The 21,427-nt window shown below is 52.0% G+C and overlaps 1 protein-coding gene across 1 annotated transcript in view; it reads left to right on the top strand.

Annotated features, from left to right (window-relative positions):
* Positions 1-8,965: 8,965 nt before the first annotated feature.
* Positions 8,966-21,427, top strand: part of CTIF (cap binding complex dependent translation initiation factor) — a 143,972-nt gene continuing 131,510 nt past the window's right edge. The window contains exon 1 of the mRNA XM_059492329.1: positions 8,966-9,049. The gene's annotated coding sequence lies outside the window, so the exon portion shown is untranslated. The remainder of the gene's footprint in view (positions 9,050-21,427) is intronic.

Below are 21,427 nucleotides of genomic sequence, written 5' to 3' on the forward strand. Positions count from 1 at the left end.
CCAAAAGCAGGCCTTTCATGAAAAGCAGTTTCTCTCTGCGGAGTGCACTTAATTGTGCTGCTAGTACTTTTTAATTAGTATAATTTGGAAATTGAGTTAAATTAGACATTTTATTTCAGCAGCAGAAGAAGGGGCACTGGAATATCTGCTGACTGAAGGGCTGTGCCTGCTCACTCTTGGTCTAGCTCCAAAGACCTGCTAATAATTATTCATAGGAGCCAAGCTGAGCAGGGATGAACTCAGCATCTTCCCAGGTTTTACTGTCACTTCTGAAACAAGGGAAATTTCCTCACTCAGTGCAGGGAGGAAACCATCTCCCTGTGTCCTTCCCCTGGGGAAAAACAGTTGAGTCCTGCTACACAGGAAAGCCAGGGTGCTGTGTGCTCAGCCCTGCCTGGGGGTCCCCAGCTGGGGTAGAGCACAGTCATACTACAGTGGCAGTTTAGAAAAGGAAGATTATTTTACAGAGCTAGCTCTGGAAAAATGCCTGCTTCATATTTTTTAAATCAAATTTGAAGGATTCTTTAGGGAAAATAATAGAAAATCAGAGAGCCATTAGCAAACCTGTGTGCAGTGCTGGGGACAAACATTTTAGTGGCAACAGGATGAGGGGTGAAGGTTTTAAACTAAAAGAGGATGGATTTAGATCAGATATAAAGTTGTTTTTACAGTGAGAATGGTGAGGGCCTGGCACAGGTTGCCCAGAGAGGTGGCAGATGTCCCATCTCCAGAACCCTTCAAGGCCAGGCTCCCCCAGCCCCAGTGCCCTGAGCCCTACACTCCAGCTCATGGGGGTGACAAGTGTCAGTCAGAGCGAGGTGAAATGACTTCTCATTATTTCTGTCATTTCTGGTGGCACACACAGAGTGTTTTGGGGCAAACAAATTGAAGGGTTTTTCCAGGCAAAGTCTGTGCTAGTGGGGATAACGTGTGCTGGGCAGGGCAGCTGGCACCTTCGCGTGGCTGGTTATTTGGGCAGCTGCAAATTTCCATCTGATGTGTGTCTGCTACCCTGTGTGTAGATATGAGGGTATCAGCATGTCTCTATTTTGTCCCAGCATGGTTAATATAAACCTGCCCTGCTCTGATTCCCAGAGGCCAGAGCATTATAAAATACCTGCCATGCGCCTGACGTGCCTGTGGTTTGATATTGTTATCTCTTTTTTTTTTTCTCCTATCAAAAAGCAAGAACCTGTCAAACCCTTTTTTTCCTAACAGCTTTTTCAGCAAGCAGGGAATGAAAACATTTCCCTTTCCTCCCCAGTCACCTTGCTGGGAAGGCAATAGGGTCAAAACTGGGGTGCCAGCCCTGGGCAGCTGCTGAGGAAGGGAGGGCAGGTGTATTTTTACACCTGCAGCACTGTGTATTTTTACCAAAACTATGTGATAAGAAGCAAAGCCCGTGTGAAGATAAGCTCACTTATTTTATTGGCAGACAAAGGATAAGTCCCGGGCTCCTGTCATTGCTCAGCCTGAGCTGCTGGCATGTGGAAACCACAAGTTTATGCGGTTAAGGACTATCATTTCACAGTGTGGAGATGCCCAGTGGGGAAAAGAGGATGAGAGACTCAGGTGCTCTGAGGCATCACATCTCTCTGGTGAAAGGAGAAGTGTGAGTCCATCTCCTTGGAGGAGCAGACCTTGAGCAACCCTGATGGCTTCTCCATTGCACATAATATATAAACTGTGGTTAGCTGACATTTTCCAAGGTGACAAAATGCACATTTTCCAAGCTCCCCCGTGGCTGATGGGTGCTGGAGTGCTGTTTGCTGCCAATCCTCCTTCCTTTTTAGTGGCTCTGCTGATAGGGGGAGAGAGGATGTGGCCAGGAAGGGAGGATCTCCACATCAGCAGGTGAGTCAGGGCCAGGGAAGGCATCATTAGAAGGTGCATGAGAGATAACAGAGGGTGCAGGCAGGTGACTGCAGAGGATGTGGGCTCCCAGGAGCAGGAGAAGCTGGAACCTGGGCTGCTGCCATCAGCAGGAGTGTGGTGAAGGCCTCCCTGATGGGCCCTTCCCACCAGGCTCTGGATTAACCCAAGTCCAGGCAGGGGAGCTGCCACAGCCCTGAAGCAGATGAGGCACAGGGCTGTAGTGTTACAGTCTGAGACATTTGTCATTTTCCCAGGGAAGGTTCTCTCCTGGGACATGTTCAAAGAGTCATTGCTGACCCGGGGCTGCTGTTATCCCTGCAAACACAGTGCTCGTTTACACCTGGAGAAGGCTCAGAAGGTGCTTTACCAGCAGGGCAAGAAGAGCTGTATCCACTTTAGGGGAAGAAAGGTGAAGCTAAGAATGGAAGGCTTTCATCTGCCATCACCAGTAGCCCAGATCATCCAGGCCCAAGACCGTTGAGTCATCCTGCCTTTGCCCCTCTCCAGCCAAGGGCTGGGCTGCCAGCCCCAAGGCAGTACCAGCCCTCAGGTGCTGCAGCCATCCCAACTCTGTGGTGCCCAGCCTGCTCTCCTCAGCCTTTTCATGGTGAAAACTGTACCCAGGGCCAGAGCCCCTGCCCAAAGCTTGGCTTTCTAGCTACTACATCATTCCAGGCAGAATTCTGAGACTAGAAGTTGCTTAAAAATAAATATAACTACCTGTACACGGTATGATACTGAGCAATGAAATGGCCAAGGGCACAGACCCACAGAATAATGGAGAGGTTTGGGTTGAAAGTGACCTGTAAAGTTCATCCATTCCCACTCCCTGCCATGAGCAGGGACACCTTCCACTCTCCCAGGTTGCTCCAATCCCTGTCCAGCCTGGAACACCTCCAGGGATGGGGCAGCTACAGTTTCTCTGGGAAACCTGTGCGAGCCTCACCATCCTCATTGTGTAAACCTTCTTTATATATAATCTAAATCCACACATTTTTAGTTTAAAACCTTCACCACTTGTCCTGTCACTACAGGCCTAACTAAAAAGTCTCACTTTTCTTCCAAGCCCCCTTTATTGAAAGATTGCAATAATTTTTCCTTGGAAAATCACATTAGAAAAATGTTTTGCTGTGGTCCTCCATCCAGCGTGCTGGATTTTGCACATCCCTAACCCAGTGAAATTCCCTTGCTTCTTCTCCCACCCCAACTATTAGCAATTCCTCCCCACTGCACCCCTCTAAGCAGCATCACAATCCTTCGATGCAATTAATATCCACAGTAAGGGATTATGGAAAAAAAATTCCATTTACAACCAGAGGAAGAGAGAGATTTCTGGGTTACTGTAATATTTTCCGGCCAGCCATGCCTCTGCCAAACATACCTGTCAATGTTTAATTCGAAATCCAGCACAACTGGAGTTATTAATGTCCCTGTCAGAGATGTTTTCTGTCACCCTGTGGAGGTGTCTGACAGGATCCATCCTGCCTGGTGTGGAAGGACATCCTTCATCACCACCCTAGGTCCCTGCTCTGCCAGCTCGCAGCTCAGCCTCCTCAGCAGCCTGACCTTTGCAAATCCTCGGAGCTAGAACCACGGTGATCCTTTAAATTGGTAATTTGTTCTTACCCGGGTGATCATACTTTGTATTTCCAAGGCCTCTTAAATCCAACGATGTAGCTGTGAATTAAATCAGTGGAGGAAAGTAATTAATTATGTCCAGGTAGTCTCATTATTCAACAGAATTATGTGAAATATGGGAAATTAAGGCTATTATTTTAAGCTACATGGGAGGTCAAGGAGAAAATCCAGCTGTTCTGAGTTGCAGCTTCTCACCTGTAGTATGGAAAGCAGCATCAGGGCAGGATTTCAGCATTTCTGAAGCAAATTATTGCTCACAAACCCTGATCTCCAGGAACCCAGACCTCTTCCAAATACCAGTGAATTTAGCCTTGACTTGCAAACAGCCTTGGCACCCATGGCTGTGCTGGATAAAAATGCCCTTCTAAAAATAACGGGGAAGTGGGGGAAGGAGCCTGTCCCCACATTCAGCATTTCAACACCAGCTTCACCAGCTTCCCCTCCCACCACAGCCAGGCATTGCTTCACCCGTGGGTGCCCTGCTCTGAAATGTAAATATAGAATATATCTATATATATATTGATCTATATATATGTATATATAGATATATATATACACATATGAATTTTTTTTTTTTTTTTTGTACAGGAGAGAGTATTGACAGGCTAGTGCTGTCTCTTTTGTCATGAACAGCCTGCCTGGCCACATTCACACCCCATCACCTCTGCTTCTCTCCAGGTTTTCAGCCAGGCTGCCTCACACCTTGAGGTTTGGATGCAGCAGGGACTGCTGGAACTCCACGTCAAATATCCCTGACCCCAGGGCAGAGACAGACATCTCCCTTGGGAAGGGGGACAGATGCTTGGGAAGGAGGGCAGAGCTGCTCACTCAGGCTCTGTCAGAATGGGAATAAAGACCTCGTCTGTCTCCAGTCCTCTGCTCCTACACTGGGTCCATTATTTGTGTTTTTAAAGGACGTCTATTTGCTTTCAATTCAACTGCAGCCCGACCATAATAAGGATCAGTCTAATTTCTGGCAGGAAGATTGTTGGCCAACTATTTTAAGTGTTTATTTTCCTGCAGAAGTCTCTGAGGGAGCATCTGAGCACTTAATGGCCACAGCCACTTCTTAGAAACCCACAGAGTTCATCACTGTGCCTCCATCCTGGCAGACACCTCCATCATCCCACCTGTGCTGGCAGGACTTGGGGAAAAAGAAATTAATTCTCATCTTTAGCTTAATTTTTCGGTACCTGTCTGTATGCAAAAATGAGAATTCCACAGAGGGGAGATATGATTTGAGCAGAAAACAGTACATTGAATTTTGCCTTCAGCTACTTTCTGTGAGGCCAAGACTTGCTCAAGGGGTAGAGAAGGGGCACCAAGCTACCAGCACAACCCAGCTACGAGCAAGGTACTTTGTCAATATTCTGTATTTCCCCTTGGAATCAGCAGACTCCCACCATTGCTAAGGCATTTTAAAGGCTATTGCCAGGGCAAGACTAGAGTTTGGCACAGCATTTTCTGAGTTGCAGCTTGTGCTCTCAAAATTCTTCGTGTCCCCAGCTGCTCTTTCCGCCTCTTGCTATTTTCCTGGGACAAAAGTCTTGAGGCTGGAGCGCTTCCCACTGGCAGAGACCCAACAGCTTCCACTGAATGAGGTAGGAGAGAGCTTCGGAAGAGCTCCTAACATCTTCCCAGAGATGCTCAGTGCTTCCCTGGGAGCAGCCCTGGGAGGATGCTGAGGCTGGATTTGTGTCCCAGCACCTTGTGAACTCCGTGCTCGGCAGCGTAGGGAGTGAGACAGCCTGCCTGAATTCCCTCTGCTAAGGCAATGCAGGGACTCCCCTGACACCTCACTACCTCCCTAAATGCATGCTTTTAATAAAGAGCCAATTTAATTTCCCAAACACTGAGTCATCTCGTGTTATTACCTGGCATATGGTACCCAGAACAGCAGCCACAGCATCTTTTCCTTGAAAGAAGGATGTTTCTATTCCCTCCTCCATCCCCAGCTTTTACAACTCCTCTCCTTTCTTTTTCCTTTCAAGCAGAAATCCTCTTCCTTTCCCAACTCCTTCCTGGGCTGTGACGGGATTAATCCAGAAGCAGGGATGAAAGGAGGAGGTAGGGATGAGCAGCTCAGAGGGGCTGAGGGGAGCAGGGCTGCTCCCGCATGGGGACGGGCTCGGCAGCTCCACTTTGCTCTTTGGACCTGGAGCCGCGCCAGCCCCTGGAGAAAAGTCCTCGGTCACCGGAAAGCTGCCCCTTCTTCCTGCTGGGACACGTGGATAATGAACGCCATGAGCAGCGTGGCCAGGGAGCCTCCAGCCCACGCGAGGTGGGAGCGCGACAGACGCGGCACTGCTCCAGAGTCTGGCACCACCCCGCTGTGGGTTTGCCTTTAGCCACCCTGCTGCCACCCCGATGTCACCCTGATGCCACCCTGGTGTCACCTCTTCACATCCCCCCACACCCCCTGGAGAAACAAACCCAGCTCCTTCTCACACTCCTACACACACTGTGCCCTGCAGGATGGGTCATTTCCCAAGAATCTCAGGCTGGAAGTCGTGTGTCCTGATCCAGAGTTCCTGATCCAGAGTCCCCAGTCCTGACACCTTCCAGCTTCCAGCAAGGATTCAGGCGAGTGCTTGGTGGCATTCTGTGACATTTTGTGATGTCCCTAAGCCTGTTGGGGCAGGAGTGAGGTGCAAGAAGATGTCCCAGCATGTGGGGCCAGAACCTGCCATGGGGTGCACAGAGAGGTCCCAGCATGTGGAGCCAGGAGCTGCTGTTCCCATCCAGGAGCTGGATTTCCACATGTCAGCGTGTTCACATGTTAATATTATGGGCTGGTGTTCTCTGCAGAGAGCGAGTTGCTCTAAATAACTATCTGAGAGGAATTGTTTTCAGGTTAAAGCTGACACCAGAATTCCAAAAAATTAGCATTAACACAACAGTAGGTCACACCTTTTATTCTCCCCCATACGGCAGGAGCGTCCCTGTGAAATCCTGGGCCTGGGGGCTCTTGGTTTAGGGGCTTGAGGGCTGGAGGGGATGTGGGGAGGCTGCGTGAGGAGATGAGCTGGGAAAAAAGGATGTGGGCAGAGCCGTTTTCTGCCCTGGTGAGCTCTGCAGCTCAGCCGTCACTGGAGAGATGCTATTGGCACTCAGATTAATAATTAAACCGTAGTATGATCATAGATAAAAATATGAAAATCTAGGCAGTCCCCCTTTGCTTAAAATACAACAAAATAAAAAGAATCTGGAGCTAAATTAACAATGTGCTCTCCCAATTACAGCCACCCTCCGGTGAATATCAGGTTGTCATGACAACCTGCCCAGCAAACGATAAGGCCCAAAATAAAGCACAGCAGGGAGAGAGATCTTTGGAATCCGATTTTGCTGTCAAAGTAGAATTAAGGTTTCTTCAGAGGCCAGCAATTCTGGTGAATTTATGGATGCAGTCCTTGCGTTGATGTTCGTTAACGTGATCCATTTATCCAGACGAGTGTGACGGTAGAACCAGACAGGGAGCAACAAAGAATCCATGGTTAGAAATAGTTAACCTCTTGAATACAACCCAGACCACAAGAAAAGGGGAATGATTGTTGGGTGAGTCTTTTCGAGAACCTGGTGTGGTAAGCAGAAAGTGACTTAAATTGCTTGTAGGAACATTTCTGAGTGGCTTTGAGCACCTGGGTTGAAGGGATCCAGTGGACTAGACAGACGTTTAAAAGGTGCTTAAATTCTGGTTTTCACATTTCTTGTCCCAGAATTTTTTGTGTTTATATAGAAACACTTGGATTATCAGCCATGCACAAGGACTTTGGCAAGCTTGAGAAATGGGCCCATGCAAACTTCATGAAATTCAACATAGCCAAACGCAAGGTCCTCCATGAGGGTTAGAGTAATCCCAGGCATAAACACAGACTGGCTGGAGAATGGATTGAGGAAGCAGCCCTGGGAGAAGGAGCTGTGGATGAGAGCTGGACCTGCCCCAGCCTGAACCCCCTGCCCTGGGCTGATCCCCAGCGTGGGCAGCAGGGCAGGGGGATCCTGCCCCTGTGCCCCTGGGCTCAGGTGAGAGCCCACCTGCAGAGCTGCCCCAGCCCTGGCTCCAGCAGCACAAGGAGCTGGAGCTGCTGCAGCCAGTGCAGAGGAGGCCACGGAGCTGCTGCCAGGGCTGGAGCCCCTCTGCTCTGGAGCCAGCCTGGCACAGCTGGGGCTGTTCAGCTGCACCAGAGAAGCTCCAGGGACACCTCAGAGCCCCTGCCAGGGCCTCCAGGGGCTCCAGGAGAGCTGCACAGCCCCTGGGGACAAGGCAGGCAGGGACAGCACCCAGGCAATGGCTCCCACGGCCAGAGGGCAGGCACAGATTTTGGCACATTGGGAATTAGGAATTGCTGGCTGGGAGGGTGGGCAGGCCCTGGCCCAGGGTGCCCAGAGCAGCTGTGGCTGCCCCTGGATCCCTGGCAGTGCCCCAGGCCAGGCTGGATGGGGCTGGGAGCAGCCTGGGACAGTGGGAGGTGTCCCTGCCATGGCAGGGGGTGGGACTGGATGATCTTAAGGTCCTTCCCACCCAAAGCATTCTGTGACTCTGTGAAACCCTTGCAGTCTCTTTCTCTTGAGCCCCATTTAACCCCCGCTCCTTGAAGCCCAGCTGGATGCTGCTTTGTCGTGAGGAGACGATTGCGGCTCTGAACTGACTCCCGATGGATGCAGGTGAGGACACGCGAGCTGGTGTTTGCCCCTGGCGCTGTTTTGGGTGGGTGAACACCGCCCCAAAGGCTGCTCTGAGCCCGGCTGGTCTCTCACCAGCCCCGCAGGGTTTGGGACTCGCTGGTTGAGGGTCCCAGGGTTTGGGCATCTGGGGGTTCCCTGCCAGATCCCCGGCGTGCAGGACACGGGGGTCCCTGGTCACATCCCGGGGCTGTGGGATCCGGAGGTCCCTGTCAGGTCCCGAAGGGGTGGATGCGGGAATCTCTGTGAGGGCCCGGGGTGCCGAGGGACCAGCCGATCCCCGCGGAGTGAGGGGTGCGGGGGGTCCCTGTCAGATTCAGGAGTCCGGGATCGAGGGAGTCCCTGTCAGATCCCCGGGGTGCGGGACTCCTAGATCCCTGTTACTTTATGGGATTGCGGGGTCCGGGCGGTCCCTGTCAAAGCCCGGCTTGCGGGATGGGGGAGTCTCCCTCGGAGCCCCGGCGGAGCAAGAGGCGGGAGGTCCCTGTCAGATCCCGGGAGTGGGAGGGTCCGGGGGTCCCTGCCGGATCCCGAGGTTGCGGGGTCCGGGAGGTTCCCGTCAGAGGCGTGGGGCTGCGGCACTCGGAGTGTCCCCGTCCGGTCCCCGCCGTGCGGCCCCCCCGCGGCGGGCAGGCCGCAGCCCCGGACTACATCTCCCGTCAGGGCCGGCGCGGGCCGCGGGCGGAGCGCGGCGCGTCACTGCCCGCCGCCCCGGCCCGTCCCTCTGCCGAGCCGGAGCCGGAGCCGGAGCGTCCTCCCGGGCAGCGCCCCCGGAGCCCCCCGCGCCCCCCGCAACCCCGCGCCGCGCCCATGACCCCCTCAGCGGGGCACTGACCGCGCCCGGCCCCGCACGGTAAGCGCGGCCCGGGGGGGACGTGACACAGCACCGGCCGGGGGGGAGCGAAGGGGGGCGGCGGGGGGAGCGCATCCCTGCTTTTGTCTCCCTCGGAAAGACGCGAACCCCGCGGGGGGGTGCGGGTCGTGCCGCCGATGGAGCCGGTTTCTGGGCACGTCTCGGTACTGGCGGTGTCGCGGCGGCCTCGCCCCGGGGGTGTCCCCCCCGCTCGATGACAGCCCGTGCGTGGCCGTAGGGCCCCCCCGGGTTGCGGCGCTCCCGGCGGAGAGCTCCGGGGCTGGGCTCGGGTGTGCTCGCCGTCTCTGGAAGCTTCCCGGGCGCTGCGTTCGGCCGGAGAAGGGCAGGGCTGCCCCCCAGCCGCGCCCCGGGCGAGCCCCCCGTGGGCAGCAGCGCGGGGAGCGCATCGTGTCCCCGCCGCAGCAGCCGCGCCATCGGCGGCCCCGCGGCGGCAGAGCCCGCACAGCGGCACCGCCGCACAAAGGTGCCCGCCGAGCATCCCCGCCGCTCCCCTGGGATGGTCCCGGCTGGGAGCGGCGCCCACCCCGCCGCAGGAGCGGCCCCCGGGCTGGGTGCGGGTGTAGCGGGCTCGGAGGGCTCGGCAGAGACCCGGTTTTGTTGTCGTTCTACGGTGATCGTTTTCCTGCAGAGTCACTCTGGCTGCACGTGCTCTCGGGGGCCGTGGTGGGTGACAGGAGGGGACAACAGATGCTGTGGCAGCGGAGCAGCCGGCAGCCGTGGGATGTTTTTTTGCCGCAGCTGCCCCCAGAAATGCTGGACGCTGGGGGCACAGTTGTTGATTGTCACTGGCCTCCCCGTGCCTCAAAACTCAGTCCTTGGAGTGGTTTTTCTATGGAATGAGACCAAGGTTCGCCTCCCGGGGCCATTCCCTGGGTCAGGCTTCTCTGGAAAGGTTGAGATTCCCACCCGTGAGATCCCACAGTGGATGGAGCAGCAATGCCATTAGGTTGGAAAGGGGCAGGTGCTGTTTCTCAGTGCCCCAGAACCTGTGTGCTTCCCTCAAATGGGCATTTCCACGTGCCCATGTGTGCCACATTCATTCCTTCTCCAGTAATCCACCCTGCTCTTCCTCCACCACTCAGGTGGGTGTGGGATGAAGGTTAAAATCACAGTTTCGTTAACAGAAATTGAAGAGATGGGAGGAAGCAGAAGAGAGATTGAGCTTCCAGGTTGTGTCTTTCAGTGCAAAGATGCCAAAATAAGAGCAGATCATTTCATAGTCCCTTCTCTACAAAACCTAGGAAGGCTTTTTGATGGTGGACCATCATCTGAGCATACACATTGTGGCGGGGGGGGGTGCCACACAGGATGGAGGAGGAACCCTCCTACTCTGCTGATGATTTACATGACCTTGACTAGCAAATATTCACACCTTGTCTCCAGGGAGTGGAAACAGCCATTCTGTTGTGTCCACCAACGTTATTTTTCCCTGTGAGTGTCACAAAGGCTTTTCTCTGCCATTGCTGAGCCCAAGGTTCAAGAGCAAAACCTTGTGCTGCATTTGATCCCCTCAAGCCTTGGGTAAGATTTGTAGGCTGTGGTTGCCCTGCACTGTGTGTTATCTTTGGCACAGACGAGCAGTGACTGTTTTGGGAAGCTCAGGCTGTCCTTTTTTTTTTTTTTTTTTAATCATTTATAAGGCCTCAGGTTGCTTTTAGAGCAGAGGAGCTGCAGTTGGGTGCTGCTGCAGGGAAGCAATTTGTCTCAGGTTATCTGGGGGGTGAAGCCCAGCACCTGACTGGATGAAAGACTGGAGAGAATTTGTGGAGATGAACTGAACTCCAGCTCTGCCTTTGTGATGCCATTTGGAAGAGGGGCTGAGGTACCTGAGGGGCTTGGCTGGTTTTGTTCCAGCCTGATCCACAAATGGCATGGGAATGGTCTCTGGAGGGTTCCTAAAAGCCATGAAAAATGGAATGCAAAGCATGGAAACATGCTTGATGGATGTTAGCCCTGCATCCAGACTGTGGAAGGAGAGATGGTGGGATGTTGGGCTTTGTCTCCAGAAGCCTCTTCTTCAGCACTTGATTTTGAATGAGGATAACAATACTCTCTTTGCCCTCTGGAGTACCTCATGTTGAGGTGAACTGGGTGATTGAGTTCATTCTGCTGTGATCTCCTGGTGAGGACGAATTGTGCTGTATTGACTTTCCCCTTCTTAACCAATTTGTGTGTGGCTCTCTCCCGTTTCTCCTTGCGGCCATCGTTGCTCCTGCTTGGTTTTTCCCCATCAGGAAGGGTCTGAAATCGTGGTAGTTGTCACTGGTTGAGATTTTGCCCACAGGTCTCTGCAAAGCAGCAAGAAAACCCTTCTCAACCTAATTTAATTTCATGTTCTTGCTGCTCAGTTGAGCCTTGGGGTCCTGTGTGTTTGTGAGGAGTGAGGCTTAAAGTACAGCTAGACCTTGTTTTCTGTGGAAGCTGGGGCAGCTTTTTCAAGAGTTGTTTGAGAAACATTTAACATTCTTTCTTTATGTTCTGATGGAGTAATTAAATATCATCAATGATTTCACTGTTTTTCACTTTGGCAGAAGTGTTAAGACATTTATGTTACACTATTGTTAAGTTTCAGGGTTAACAGTTTGCCACTCTGTTAGGGCTATGATCAGGTTGGGGAAAGGACAACAGGAGACTGGAAGTGTTGAGGCTGCTGTTGAGTAATCTCCATAAATGCCTCGGGATGTTGTGAAACTCCTCGGAGAAGGGGCAGTTCTGCCACTTGAGGACAATTAGCAGATTACTGTGTCCTCTGAAATGAAGGGCTACTGTAGCCAACCAGTCATCTTCTGTTTGTTTGAGACTCTGGCTATTTTATTTTTATTTATTTACATACATTTTTGCATATGTGTATATATATTCACTTAACAACGTAGATGCCTTGCTGGTGATCCTGAGAGAAGTGTGTTTCCCCCTCAGTTCAGACTGAAATGGGAGCAACACTGGATGTTCTTAAAACTTTGGTGCGTTTAAGCTTCCCTGCTGAAGTGAGAGGTTTTGTTTCTTTCACGTCTGCCTTGAGCTGTGCCATGGTCACTGTTGGCTTGCTGGATTTTGCATTGTCATTGTGGTGCTGAAGTGCAGAGGTACCTCAGCAGTGGCCAGGAATGGGAGGTGATGCCTCTGTCATGGATGAATTGCAGAAAACTTATGATGGAAAATTAATAGATTTGAGACTTTTCTGCTTTGAGTTAGCTCTTGGAGAGTCCTCTCAGGCAGTCTGTGTGACACTGATATTTTAGGCACCCCAGGTTGGTTGGGAGCAGCCGTGTGCTCACTCCAGAAAGGCACTGCTCTGTCTCCTGTGCTGCACAAACACCCCTCAGCCTCCCTGTTCCCCAGGCATGCGGCAGTTGTGGTCCAGGAGAAGAAGAGCTTGGTTTCTGGGGTGGTGGGAGAACCTGTGGTGACAGAGCCAAACCTCTGCCTGTGCCATCTCTGCAGGACCAGTCCGGCCACACCTGTCGGCCAGGAACCTGCTGCAGGTGCATTTCACAACGTGCAGACATTTATCCAGGGCGTCTCCTCTGTGGCAGCTGGCTCAGCTTCATCTCCCTCCCCAGCCTGGCTGCATCCGTGCAGGGGGTGGGGTGGTGCTGGAAAACATCTGTATTCCCACCAGGATGGAGAGGGATATGGGTGGGGTAGCGTGGATGTGGTGGGGCTGTCCCTGGCATGGAGAGCAGGGCTGGGTGGCTCTGTGGTGTCCCCATCCCCTGTGTCACATCGTGCCTGGGTGACCTGAGGGTGCACGTGGCTGCCCACAAGCTTCTTCTTTCTCACCTGTGGTTGGAATGGGTCTGTTGGGTTTGCATGGCCAGGTTTAACAATGGGGGGAGCTACCAGGGTGGCTTCTGTGAGGAGCTGCCAGGAGCTTGCCCCATGTCCAGCCAGCTCCAGGACAGACCCCGTGGCCAAGTCCATCAGGAATTATGGTGATTCCTCTGTGATAACAGATTTAAGAAGAAAATAAAATGGTTGCCCGTCACTGGCAGTTGTTACTGTGGCCAGAGAGGAGTGGGGTGAGAACATGTGAGAGAACAGCTCTGCAGACGCCAAGCTCAGGCCAGGAGGAGGAGCAGGAGCTGCTCCAGGCACCTGAGCTGAGATTCTCCTGCAGCCCGCGGAGGGTGTGGGGATGCAGAGACGCACCTGCAGCCCCTGGAGGAGCCCACGCCAGAGCAGGGGGTGCCTGAGAGAGGCTGCGAGCCCCTGGGAAGCCAATGCTGGAACAGGGTCCTGGCAGGGATATGCTGATCTGTGGAAACAGGAGCTCATGCTAGGGCAGGTATCCTGATAGGACTTCAGGGGGAACCCATGCTGGAGCAGCCTGTCCCTGAAGGACTGCACCCCATGATCCACGTTGCAGCAGTTCATGGAGAATTGTTGCCCGCGGGATGGATTCACACTGGAGAACTTAATGTAGAACTGTCTCCTGTGGGAGGGACCCCACACTGGAGCAGGGTGAGGACTCTGGCTTCTCTCCCTCTGACTTCTCTCCCTGAGCAGTGGCAGGAACATCTTGTTCTGAGCTGGTCATAACCCTCATTCCTGTCTCCCTGCAACAGCAAGGGAGGAGGTAGAGCTGGGAAGGAGGAAGGAGTGAGGGTAAGGTGTTTTGAGATTTATTTTACTTGCCATTATTCTGCTCTTACTGTGTTAATAGATTCAATTAATACTGCAAATTCAAGTCTGTTTTCCCCATGATGGGATTTGGGGAGGGATCCCTCACAGTCCTTATCTCAAGTCATGACCCTTTTGCTCTAATTTCTCTCCCCTGTCCAGTTGTGGAGGGGAGTGAGATATCTGCTTTGGTGTTTGCCTGGATTCCAACCAAAGTCAACCCGCTGCAATTGCCCTTAACACAAAAAAAAAAAAAAAAAAAAAAAAAAAAAAACAAACAAAAACCCAAAAACCAAAAATAACCAACTTCTCCCTCCTTTGGGAGCAGGCTCAGCTCTCTGGGACTGGTTTGTACAGGCTGTTCCACCCTGGAGAGGCTTCACCACCACTGGAGCCTGCCCTGCACCAGAGCAGAAGCTACTGGGAGACACAACTGCCACCAGCTTGCTTGCCCAGGCACCTGCAATGCAATTGCAATTAGCAGGGTTCATAATTATTTCTGAAAAATGCTTTTGAGCTCCTGAAATCCTGCAGGAGCTGTGTGGCTTGGCTGGCATTTACCAGGACCTTGGGAGAAGCTGGTGTTCACAACCAAGCTATTGCCAGTTGTGTTGGGTGGCTGCTGGCCTGGGACACGAGCAGTTGGGTTGGCATGGGAGGCTGTGGCACAGGAGGGTCCCTCACATCAGCTGTGCCATACCATACGTTGGGGATCTCACCCCATGAACCCCCAAATTAGTGTTGGGATGGTCTGCTGCCACGTCAAGCACTGATAGGGCAAGGGGGAATGGCTTTAAGCTGAAAGGTGGTAGATTTGGGTTGGATGTTAGGAGAAGATGCTTCTCAGTGAGGGTGCTGAGGTCCTGGCACAGGGTGCCCAGAGCAGCTGTGCCTGCCCCTGGATCCCTGGGAGTGTCCTAAGCCAGGCTGGATGGGGTTTGGAGCAGCCTGGGACAGTGGAAGGTGTCCGGCCCATGGCAGGAACCAGGTGGTCTTTAAGATTCTTTCCAACCCCAACCATTCTGGGATTCTGTGTTTCCATTAAATAAGCAGTTGTGACCCTGAGTTTTTCACATAATTTGATAAAATCTCTCAAGTCTATCTGTGCTACCACAGTGCTTTTGAGCTACAACAGAAATGCACTGCAGATGTTTCAGGGGTCTTGGCTGTGCCCAGCTTTGAGCACCTCTCTTGTGAAGCCAAAGCTTTGTGAGGTGACATGGAGCTGGTTTTGGGTGGAGCAGCCTTGGGTGAGCCTGGGGCTGAAGCAGCTTTGCAGAGGCTCACCTATGCCTGTGAGCTGCTCCTCCTCATGTGTGGTCCATGGGGACGTCATTTTGGGGCCAACCAGCTTCTGCAGGTGGCCTTGAAGTATGGCAGTGTCTGCAGAAACACTCCTTGGTGTTTGTTAGTCAGGGATTTTGCAGGAGTTAACCTGGAGTAAATTTTAAAGGATGTTTTCATCCTGCATAGAAGTGTGTGCTGCAGTCACTGGCAGGTGTATGGTGTAGTCTAGGTCCAGCCAGCCCAAAGCAGTAGTTTGCAAATCATGGAATCAGGATCACCAAGGTTGGAAAATAGTTCTAAGAGCACCAAAGCCAATCATCAATCCAGTACCACCACCATGTTCACTACCAAACCGTGTCCTCAAGTGCCACATCCACATGCTTTTGGAACACTTCTGGGAATGGGGACTACAACACTGCCCTGGGCAGCCCGTGCCAGTGCCTGACCACCCTTTCAGTGGATAACATTTTCCCAATACCCAATTTAACTTCCCCTGGTGCAGCTTGAGCCCATGTCCTCCATCATGTCACTTATAACCTGGAAGAAGTGTCTGGCCCCCACCTGGCTGCACCCTCCTGTCAGGGAATTTTGGAGAGTGAGGATGTCCCTTCTGAGCCTCCTTTTCTCCAGGCTAAATGCTGCTTTGTTTTTGGGTGCTGCATTTCCCTGTATTACCCATCCAGAAGCAAATCCCCTGGGGCTAGAGGACTCCTGGGCGCCGTGTCCAACTGCAGTGAAGCCAGGGAGCATTTTAATAACATGTCATCAAAAATACCATGTTGTGTGTCTCAGCAGGAGAAGAAAAGGAAGCAGGAAGGGTTGTGGTTGTGCTGAGATTGTCAGCTGGAGGTTAATAACAATGTTTTATGTTTAAGAAGGTGTTTGCTTTGCACAGTGAGGGGAGAGAGGAGTGTATGCCTGAACCCACGGGAATTGTATTCCCTTAAATCAGGGCATATCGTTGATCCAGGGAATGTTTCTTCCCAGCCAGACGATCACCTTGGAGGTGTCTTTGTTTTTATTTTCCTTTGGCTTAGGAAGCTGGGCTGGTGATGGTGAAATTTGCAGCAGTAATTTTTGTAGCAGGAGGTTTTACAGGAGGACATAGAGGCTCGGGGGGTGCTTTGGGAAATGATTTCTGTATTTTTCTTGCCGTGTGCACCTTTCATCCTTGTAAGCAGATGAACCAGGTGAAGTTTTCAGGTTCCTGGCTGTGATGCCGGCAGTGGTCTCTAAAGGAAGAGGAGGCCCCAGGTGTGGATGAAGGCTGTGCTGAGGTGGTGGACAATTTTCTCTCCCAGCTTTTCCCCCTTCTTTTGAGATCAGCAGTTTCTCACACCCCGACAGCAGCACTGCAATGAAACACACACTTCTGGAAAGCTGTTGTGGTGGATGCTGAGTTCTCCATCTCATCCCTGCTCTGTCCATCCCTGTGCTAGCCAGGCACAGGCAGATGTGTGTTTTTCCTGCCTTTGCAGGTGCTCAGAGCAGCATCAGTCACGGGCAGGGCATCACAGCCCCGTGGAGTGTCAGCAGAGCCGCAGCATCCCTCCCTGCCAGGGTGCTCTTAGTGCCAAGATTCACCTCAGGGCACTGGTCCTCCCCTGATCCTGCATTTTGGAGCATCTGCAGAGCGCACATTGTTTTTCTCAAAATTGATTTTGAGAAAAAGCACTTGCTTCAGTTTTTTTTTTTTTTTTTGATAGATATATTTTTGTCACATAGGGTGAAAGATTCATTTATCGACTGCAGTCACTTTGAAGCTTCTCCCCTGTTTTTATGCTTGTTTTTTTTTTTTTTTTTGAATGAGCAGAAATGAGGCTTATGCACTCAGACTTACTGTCACTTGCTGTTCTTCCAGAACCTTTTTTAATATCTAATATCAGCCAAATTTGACAGAGGAGGGCACATTTTGGAGATAAGAACTTACAGGCTGTAAGAAAGAGGGTAGAAAAGGGAAATGTAAATTCTTTCTTGTCTGCAAGGAGAGGCTGCATTAGTCGTAAACCTAAATAATGTCTGTTTGGGTGCAAGCAGGTTGGTTAATTCTTAAGTAAATTACCTTAGTAATTCACTACAATTCATTTAAGGAAATAAACCAAATAATTTTCATCACAGGAAAGGAGGAGTTGGCTGCAGGGATGCTGCCAGGGAGGGTGTGTTTGGATGATGCTAGATAACTTTTAAAGGTCCCTCTCCTCTCCTCTCCTCTCCTCTCCTCTCCTCTCCTCTCCTCTCCTCTCCTCTCCTCTCCTCTCCTCTCCTCTCCTCTCCTCTCCTCTCCTCTCCTCTCCTCTCCTCTCCTCTCCTCTCCTCTCCTCTCCTCTCCTCTCCTCTCCTCTCCTCTCCTCTCCTCTCCTCTCCTCTCCTCTCCTCTCCTCTCCTCTCCTCTCCTCTCCTCTCCTCTCCTCTCCTCTCCTCTCCTCTCCTCTCCTCTCCTCTCCTCTCCTCTCCTCTCCTCTCCTCTCCTCTCCTCTCCTCTCCTCTCCTCTCCTCTCCTCTCCTCTCCTCCATCAGGTGTTACACTGTGACTGCTCCTGATAGTGATGTTCCATGTGTTATCACCTACAAGCTCACACAGAGTCCTTGCAGGCTGAGGTGTGGGTAAATTCTGTCCCCAAAAGCTTCCTTGGACACTTGCCAGGCTCAGCACAGTTTCCCATCAGGACTGAGGTCACGGCTGGCAGCATCACCTGGAGAGGATGAGGCAGCATTGCAGTGGCTTTTCAGCATCAGCCATGGTCCATGAGCTTGCCTTGGAGCTGGAGCTGCTGTTACAAGTGATTAGTGAGCTTCCAGTTCCCAGAGGAGCCAGGGATGGTGTTCTGCCCCTCTCTGCTGTTGTTCCCATTACAGCTGCAGCAGGAGGCTGCCTCTTCTGTCCCTTTCCCTTCTGCTGTCACTAAGTGCACTTTGATTTTTGTTTTTTTAAACTTTTTTTTTTTTTTTTTTTACACCGGGGATTCTCTTCCTTTTTTGTCAGCTCAGAGAATGATTTTCCTTACGCTCTTCTCTATTTAGGGCTGTGGGGGAGGAAGTGACTCAGCCTTTCCCCCCACTCGGATTTGCAGAGTCATCCCTTGCTGGCTTTGCCGAGTTTTTCCTTGAGCGCCTCCAGTTACGCTGGCTTCATTCAGCAGGAGCATTCCCGCCTCATTCCGGCAGGGAAGGGCACAGAGGGGAAGGATGAGCCCTCAGCAGGACCTTTCCCTGTGCCAGGCGCAGAGTGAAGCAGCGAGCAGGCCGTGCTGCCAGACCCGTGGCAGCTCCAGGTCTCCTGTCTGCTCCTTGGCCTTGCGGACGTCTGTGGAGGAAGGATCAGCCAAATGGAATTTTGAGGGCTGGCCTGGTCATATTGTAAAAAACGATGGAAAGTGATGTCATGGGCTCTCCCAGGAGGGGAGGTGGCTCGGGCGGTGCTGCTGGAGGATGCCCTGCTCGCCTGGGTGATGGTGGGCGGGGTGGGTGATGGATGGGTGGTGACACGGGCTCCGTGCAGGACCGCTGCCAGCTTGCCTTTCATGGCAGGGCTGAAACGGCTGCTAAATACCAGGGAGGACACACACTGCCTGCTCTGCTCTCCACAGGGCTTTCAGACACTGCTGCTCTGCAAGGAAGCCGATAAATCATCTGCCACTCCAAGTGATACCAGGCATTCTGGTGTCCCATGGATAAAAAACAAGTGCATTAGCTTTGGGTTAATTATTCTTCTACCCTGGAAGCCATCATTGCTCTGCTTCTTTCTAAAGGGGAGAAGGGCAGATAAAAATGAGATGAAACTCCCAAGCCATCTAGAATCTTACCACTCTGTTTCCAAATCAGATACTCAAAACCCTAAGAGCAATTTTGATCTTCTGAGGGAATTCCAGCATGCATTGCTTACTGCTTTGCTTTATAACACTAGGAAGTCTGGCATCAAAAATGAATATTTGTGTGGTGGTAAGGGTAGTGCTGGGAAGGACAAAGTTGGTCATCATCTAGAAATATTCCACTAACCTTTCTTGGGTTTAGACTTGATTGTGTTCATCTTTTTTCTCCTCTTTTAAGAAGTACAGCCACATCATGAACCTGTCCTCGCAGCATTCTGTGCTCTGCCTTAGGCCATATTAGCTGCCTTCTGAACATCTCTGTCTATTGATTAAAGCATTAGGAGGAATGTCAGCTTGGAATCAATGGGTTTGATTAGCCGATTATTTTAACAAAAAGAGAGGTGAGCTTTGATTAAAAGTACAGAGGGAACTGTAGTGACTGTTTTTTAATGTGCTGAAAGGGAAGTCAGAGCACATAACCAAATGAGAGCATTGGTCAGGATATTAATGAGGGGAGTTTGGAGGCTGAAGGTCAACTCTGGGCCTGACATCTTCTGCATGACCTAGGAATATGGAAAATTATTTGTATGTATTTAATGGGGGATGCTGGTTTTTAGCTAGTGAACTGTAGTGAGTGTAGGCACTTCATGGTTGCATGAAGCACACAGGAAACAGTGGAGTCTGTAGGATGCTATTCTTGTGTGAAGGTTGGGTTTAACTTGGATCAGTCAGTCAGTGGAGTAATTACATCCTGAAGTACTTAATGAATTCAGAGAATCATAAAATCCTGTAATGGTTTACGTGGAAAGGACCTTAATATCATCCAATTTGATCCCCTGCCATGGGCAGGGACACCTTCCACTGTCCCAGGCTGCTCCAAGCCCCATCCAGCCTGGTCTGGGGCACTGCCAGGGATCCAGGGGCAGCCACAGCTGCTCTGGGCACCCTGGGCCAGGGCCTGCCCACCCTCCCAGCCAGCAATTCCTAATTCCCAATGTGCCAAAATCTGTGCCTGCCCTCTGGCCGTGGGAGCCATTGCCTGGGTGCTGTCCCTGCCTGCCTTGTCCCCAGGGGCTGTGCAGCTCTCCTGGAGCCCCTGCAGGCCCTGGCAGGGGCTCTGAGGTGTCCCTGGAGCTTCTCTGGTGCAGCTGAACAGCCCCAGCTGTGCCAGGCTGGCCCCAGAGCAGAGGGGCTCCAGCCCTGGCAGCAGCTCCGTGGCCTCCTCTGCACTGGCTGCAGCAGCTCCAGCTCCTTGTGCTGTTGGGGACTCCAGATGCTCTGCAGGTGAGGTTTCACCTGAGCAGGGCAGAGCTTGGATTTTCTACAGCTGACAGGTGGGAAAAGCTTGCTGGTGTCAACACAGCTGTGTGGACTGCAAGCAGGAGGCTTCACAAAACCATCCTGCGCTGTTGTTGTTTGGGCTGTTCTGGGGATCTGTTGTGGGTTATAGGGGCAGGTGAGAGTATTGATGAGGTGTTCAGAGAGAAGCACCTTAGAAAAACAGTGTGGAGGCTCCAGTGAGGGATTTTCTGCCTCCACTGTTAAAAAAAAATAAATGTCTTTTGGAAGGTGGTGGTTGTACTCAAATCAGTGCAAGGAGGGAGACTGGAAAGCCCAAGCATAGGTGACTGGTTTCTGTGCTCTGGCCTGGAGGTTGGGCTCCAGTAATAAATGGCCAAATCAGAGAGTGGCAGATGATGGCACAGGTGGGGAGGAAGAGCCAAGAGCAGGTTGGAGCAGTGAGCACATCCTGCTCTTTGGTCTGCCCTTCCTGTTTGCTTCATCTGGGGTCAAACATGTGGATGTGATCTCAGTCCAGCCCACACTCTGGGCCTGCAGCTGTGGCTCTTTCAAGTCCTTGAGCCCCACCAGCATGGGCAGAGCTGATGGCAAACCATCCAGGAAGGAGGAGATGAGTAAAAAAAGCTTCAGTCTCCGTTTCTCCAGGGAAAAGTGCATGCATTCCCTGTTCAGCCCTCACTGCATGGGACCATCCTCTGCCTCCCAGAGCAGGCAGCTTTGCTCAATGGGATTGTCATGTACTTGAATTTCATGTCAGCCTGATTCCTCTCCTAAAGGTCAGCCTGACCTTGCTGTGTTATGAATTTTCTTCTGGTTTTCATTGAGCTTGAAGCATGTCTTTCTTGCTTTGTTGTGGAAGTCTGGGCTCAGGGAAGATCTCAATAGGTAAGATCTTGAAGTTATTCTGGGTTGATGTAAGCTCCTCTGGTCCATCCCTCTGCTCAGTGCAGAGCCAGCTTCTACATCAAACCTGCTCAGGGCCTCCTCCAGCTGGGTCCTGCTGCTGTTTCCCAGCTGCGCACCCAGATCTCACACTCAAGTTACATGTTGGCTGCTGGACCGCAGCTCAAAGCAAAGAAATTTTCCAGTATCCCATCAGAGTTTCCCAAGCTTCACCTACGGATGCGCAGACCTGGAGCGGAGCAGCTGCAGCTGTTTGCTGCTGGAGGAGGCTTTGTGCAGCTGGTGTTTCCCGTGCCCCGGGCATTCTGCTGCTGGCATTCTCAGCTCCTGGGGGGTGTCAGCGCTCCCGGGTGGAGCGGCAGCGCGTGTGTGTGCTGGGGAGGCTTATCGCCAGCTGACCTAATTATTGTAATCTTGCTCTTCCCTAGATAGTGCA

The sequence above is a fragment of the Ammospiza nelsoni genome, chromosome Z, assembly GCF_027579445.1.
Source record: "Ammospiza nelsoni isolate bAmmNel1 chromosome Z, bAmmNel1.pri, whole genome shotgun sequence".
Taxonomy (NCBI): domain Eukaryota; kingdom Metazoa; phylum Chordata; class Aves; order Passeriformes; family Passerellidae; genus Ammospiza; species Ammospiza nelsoni.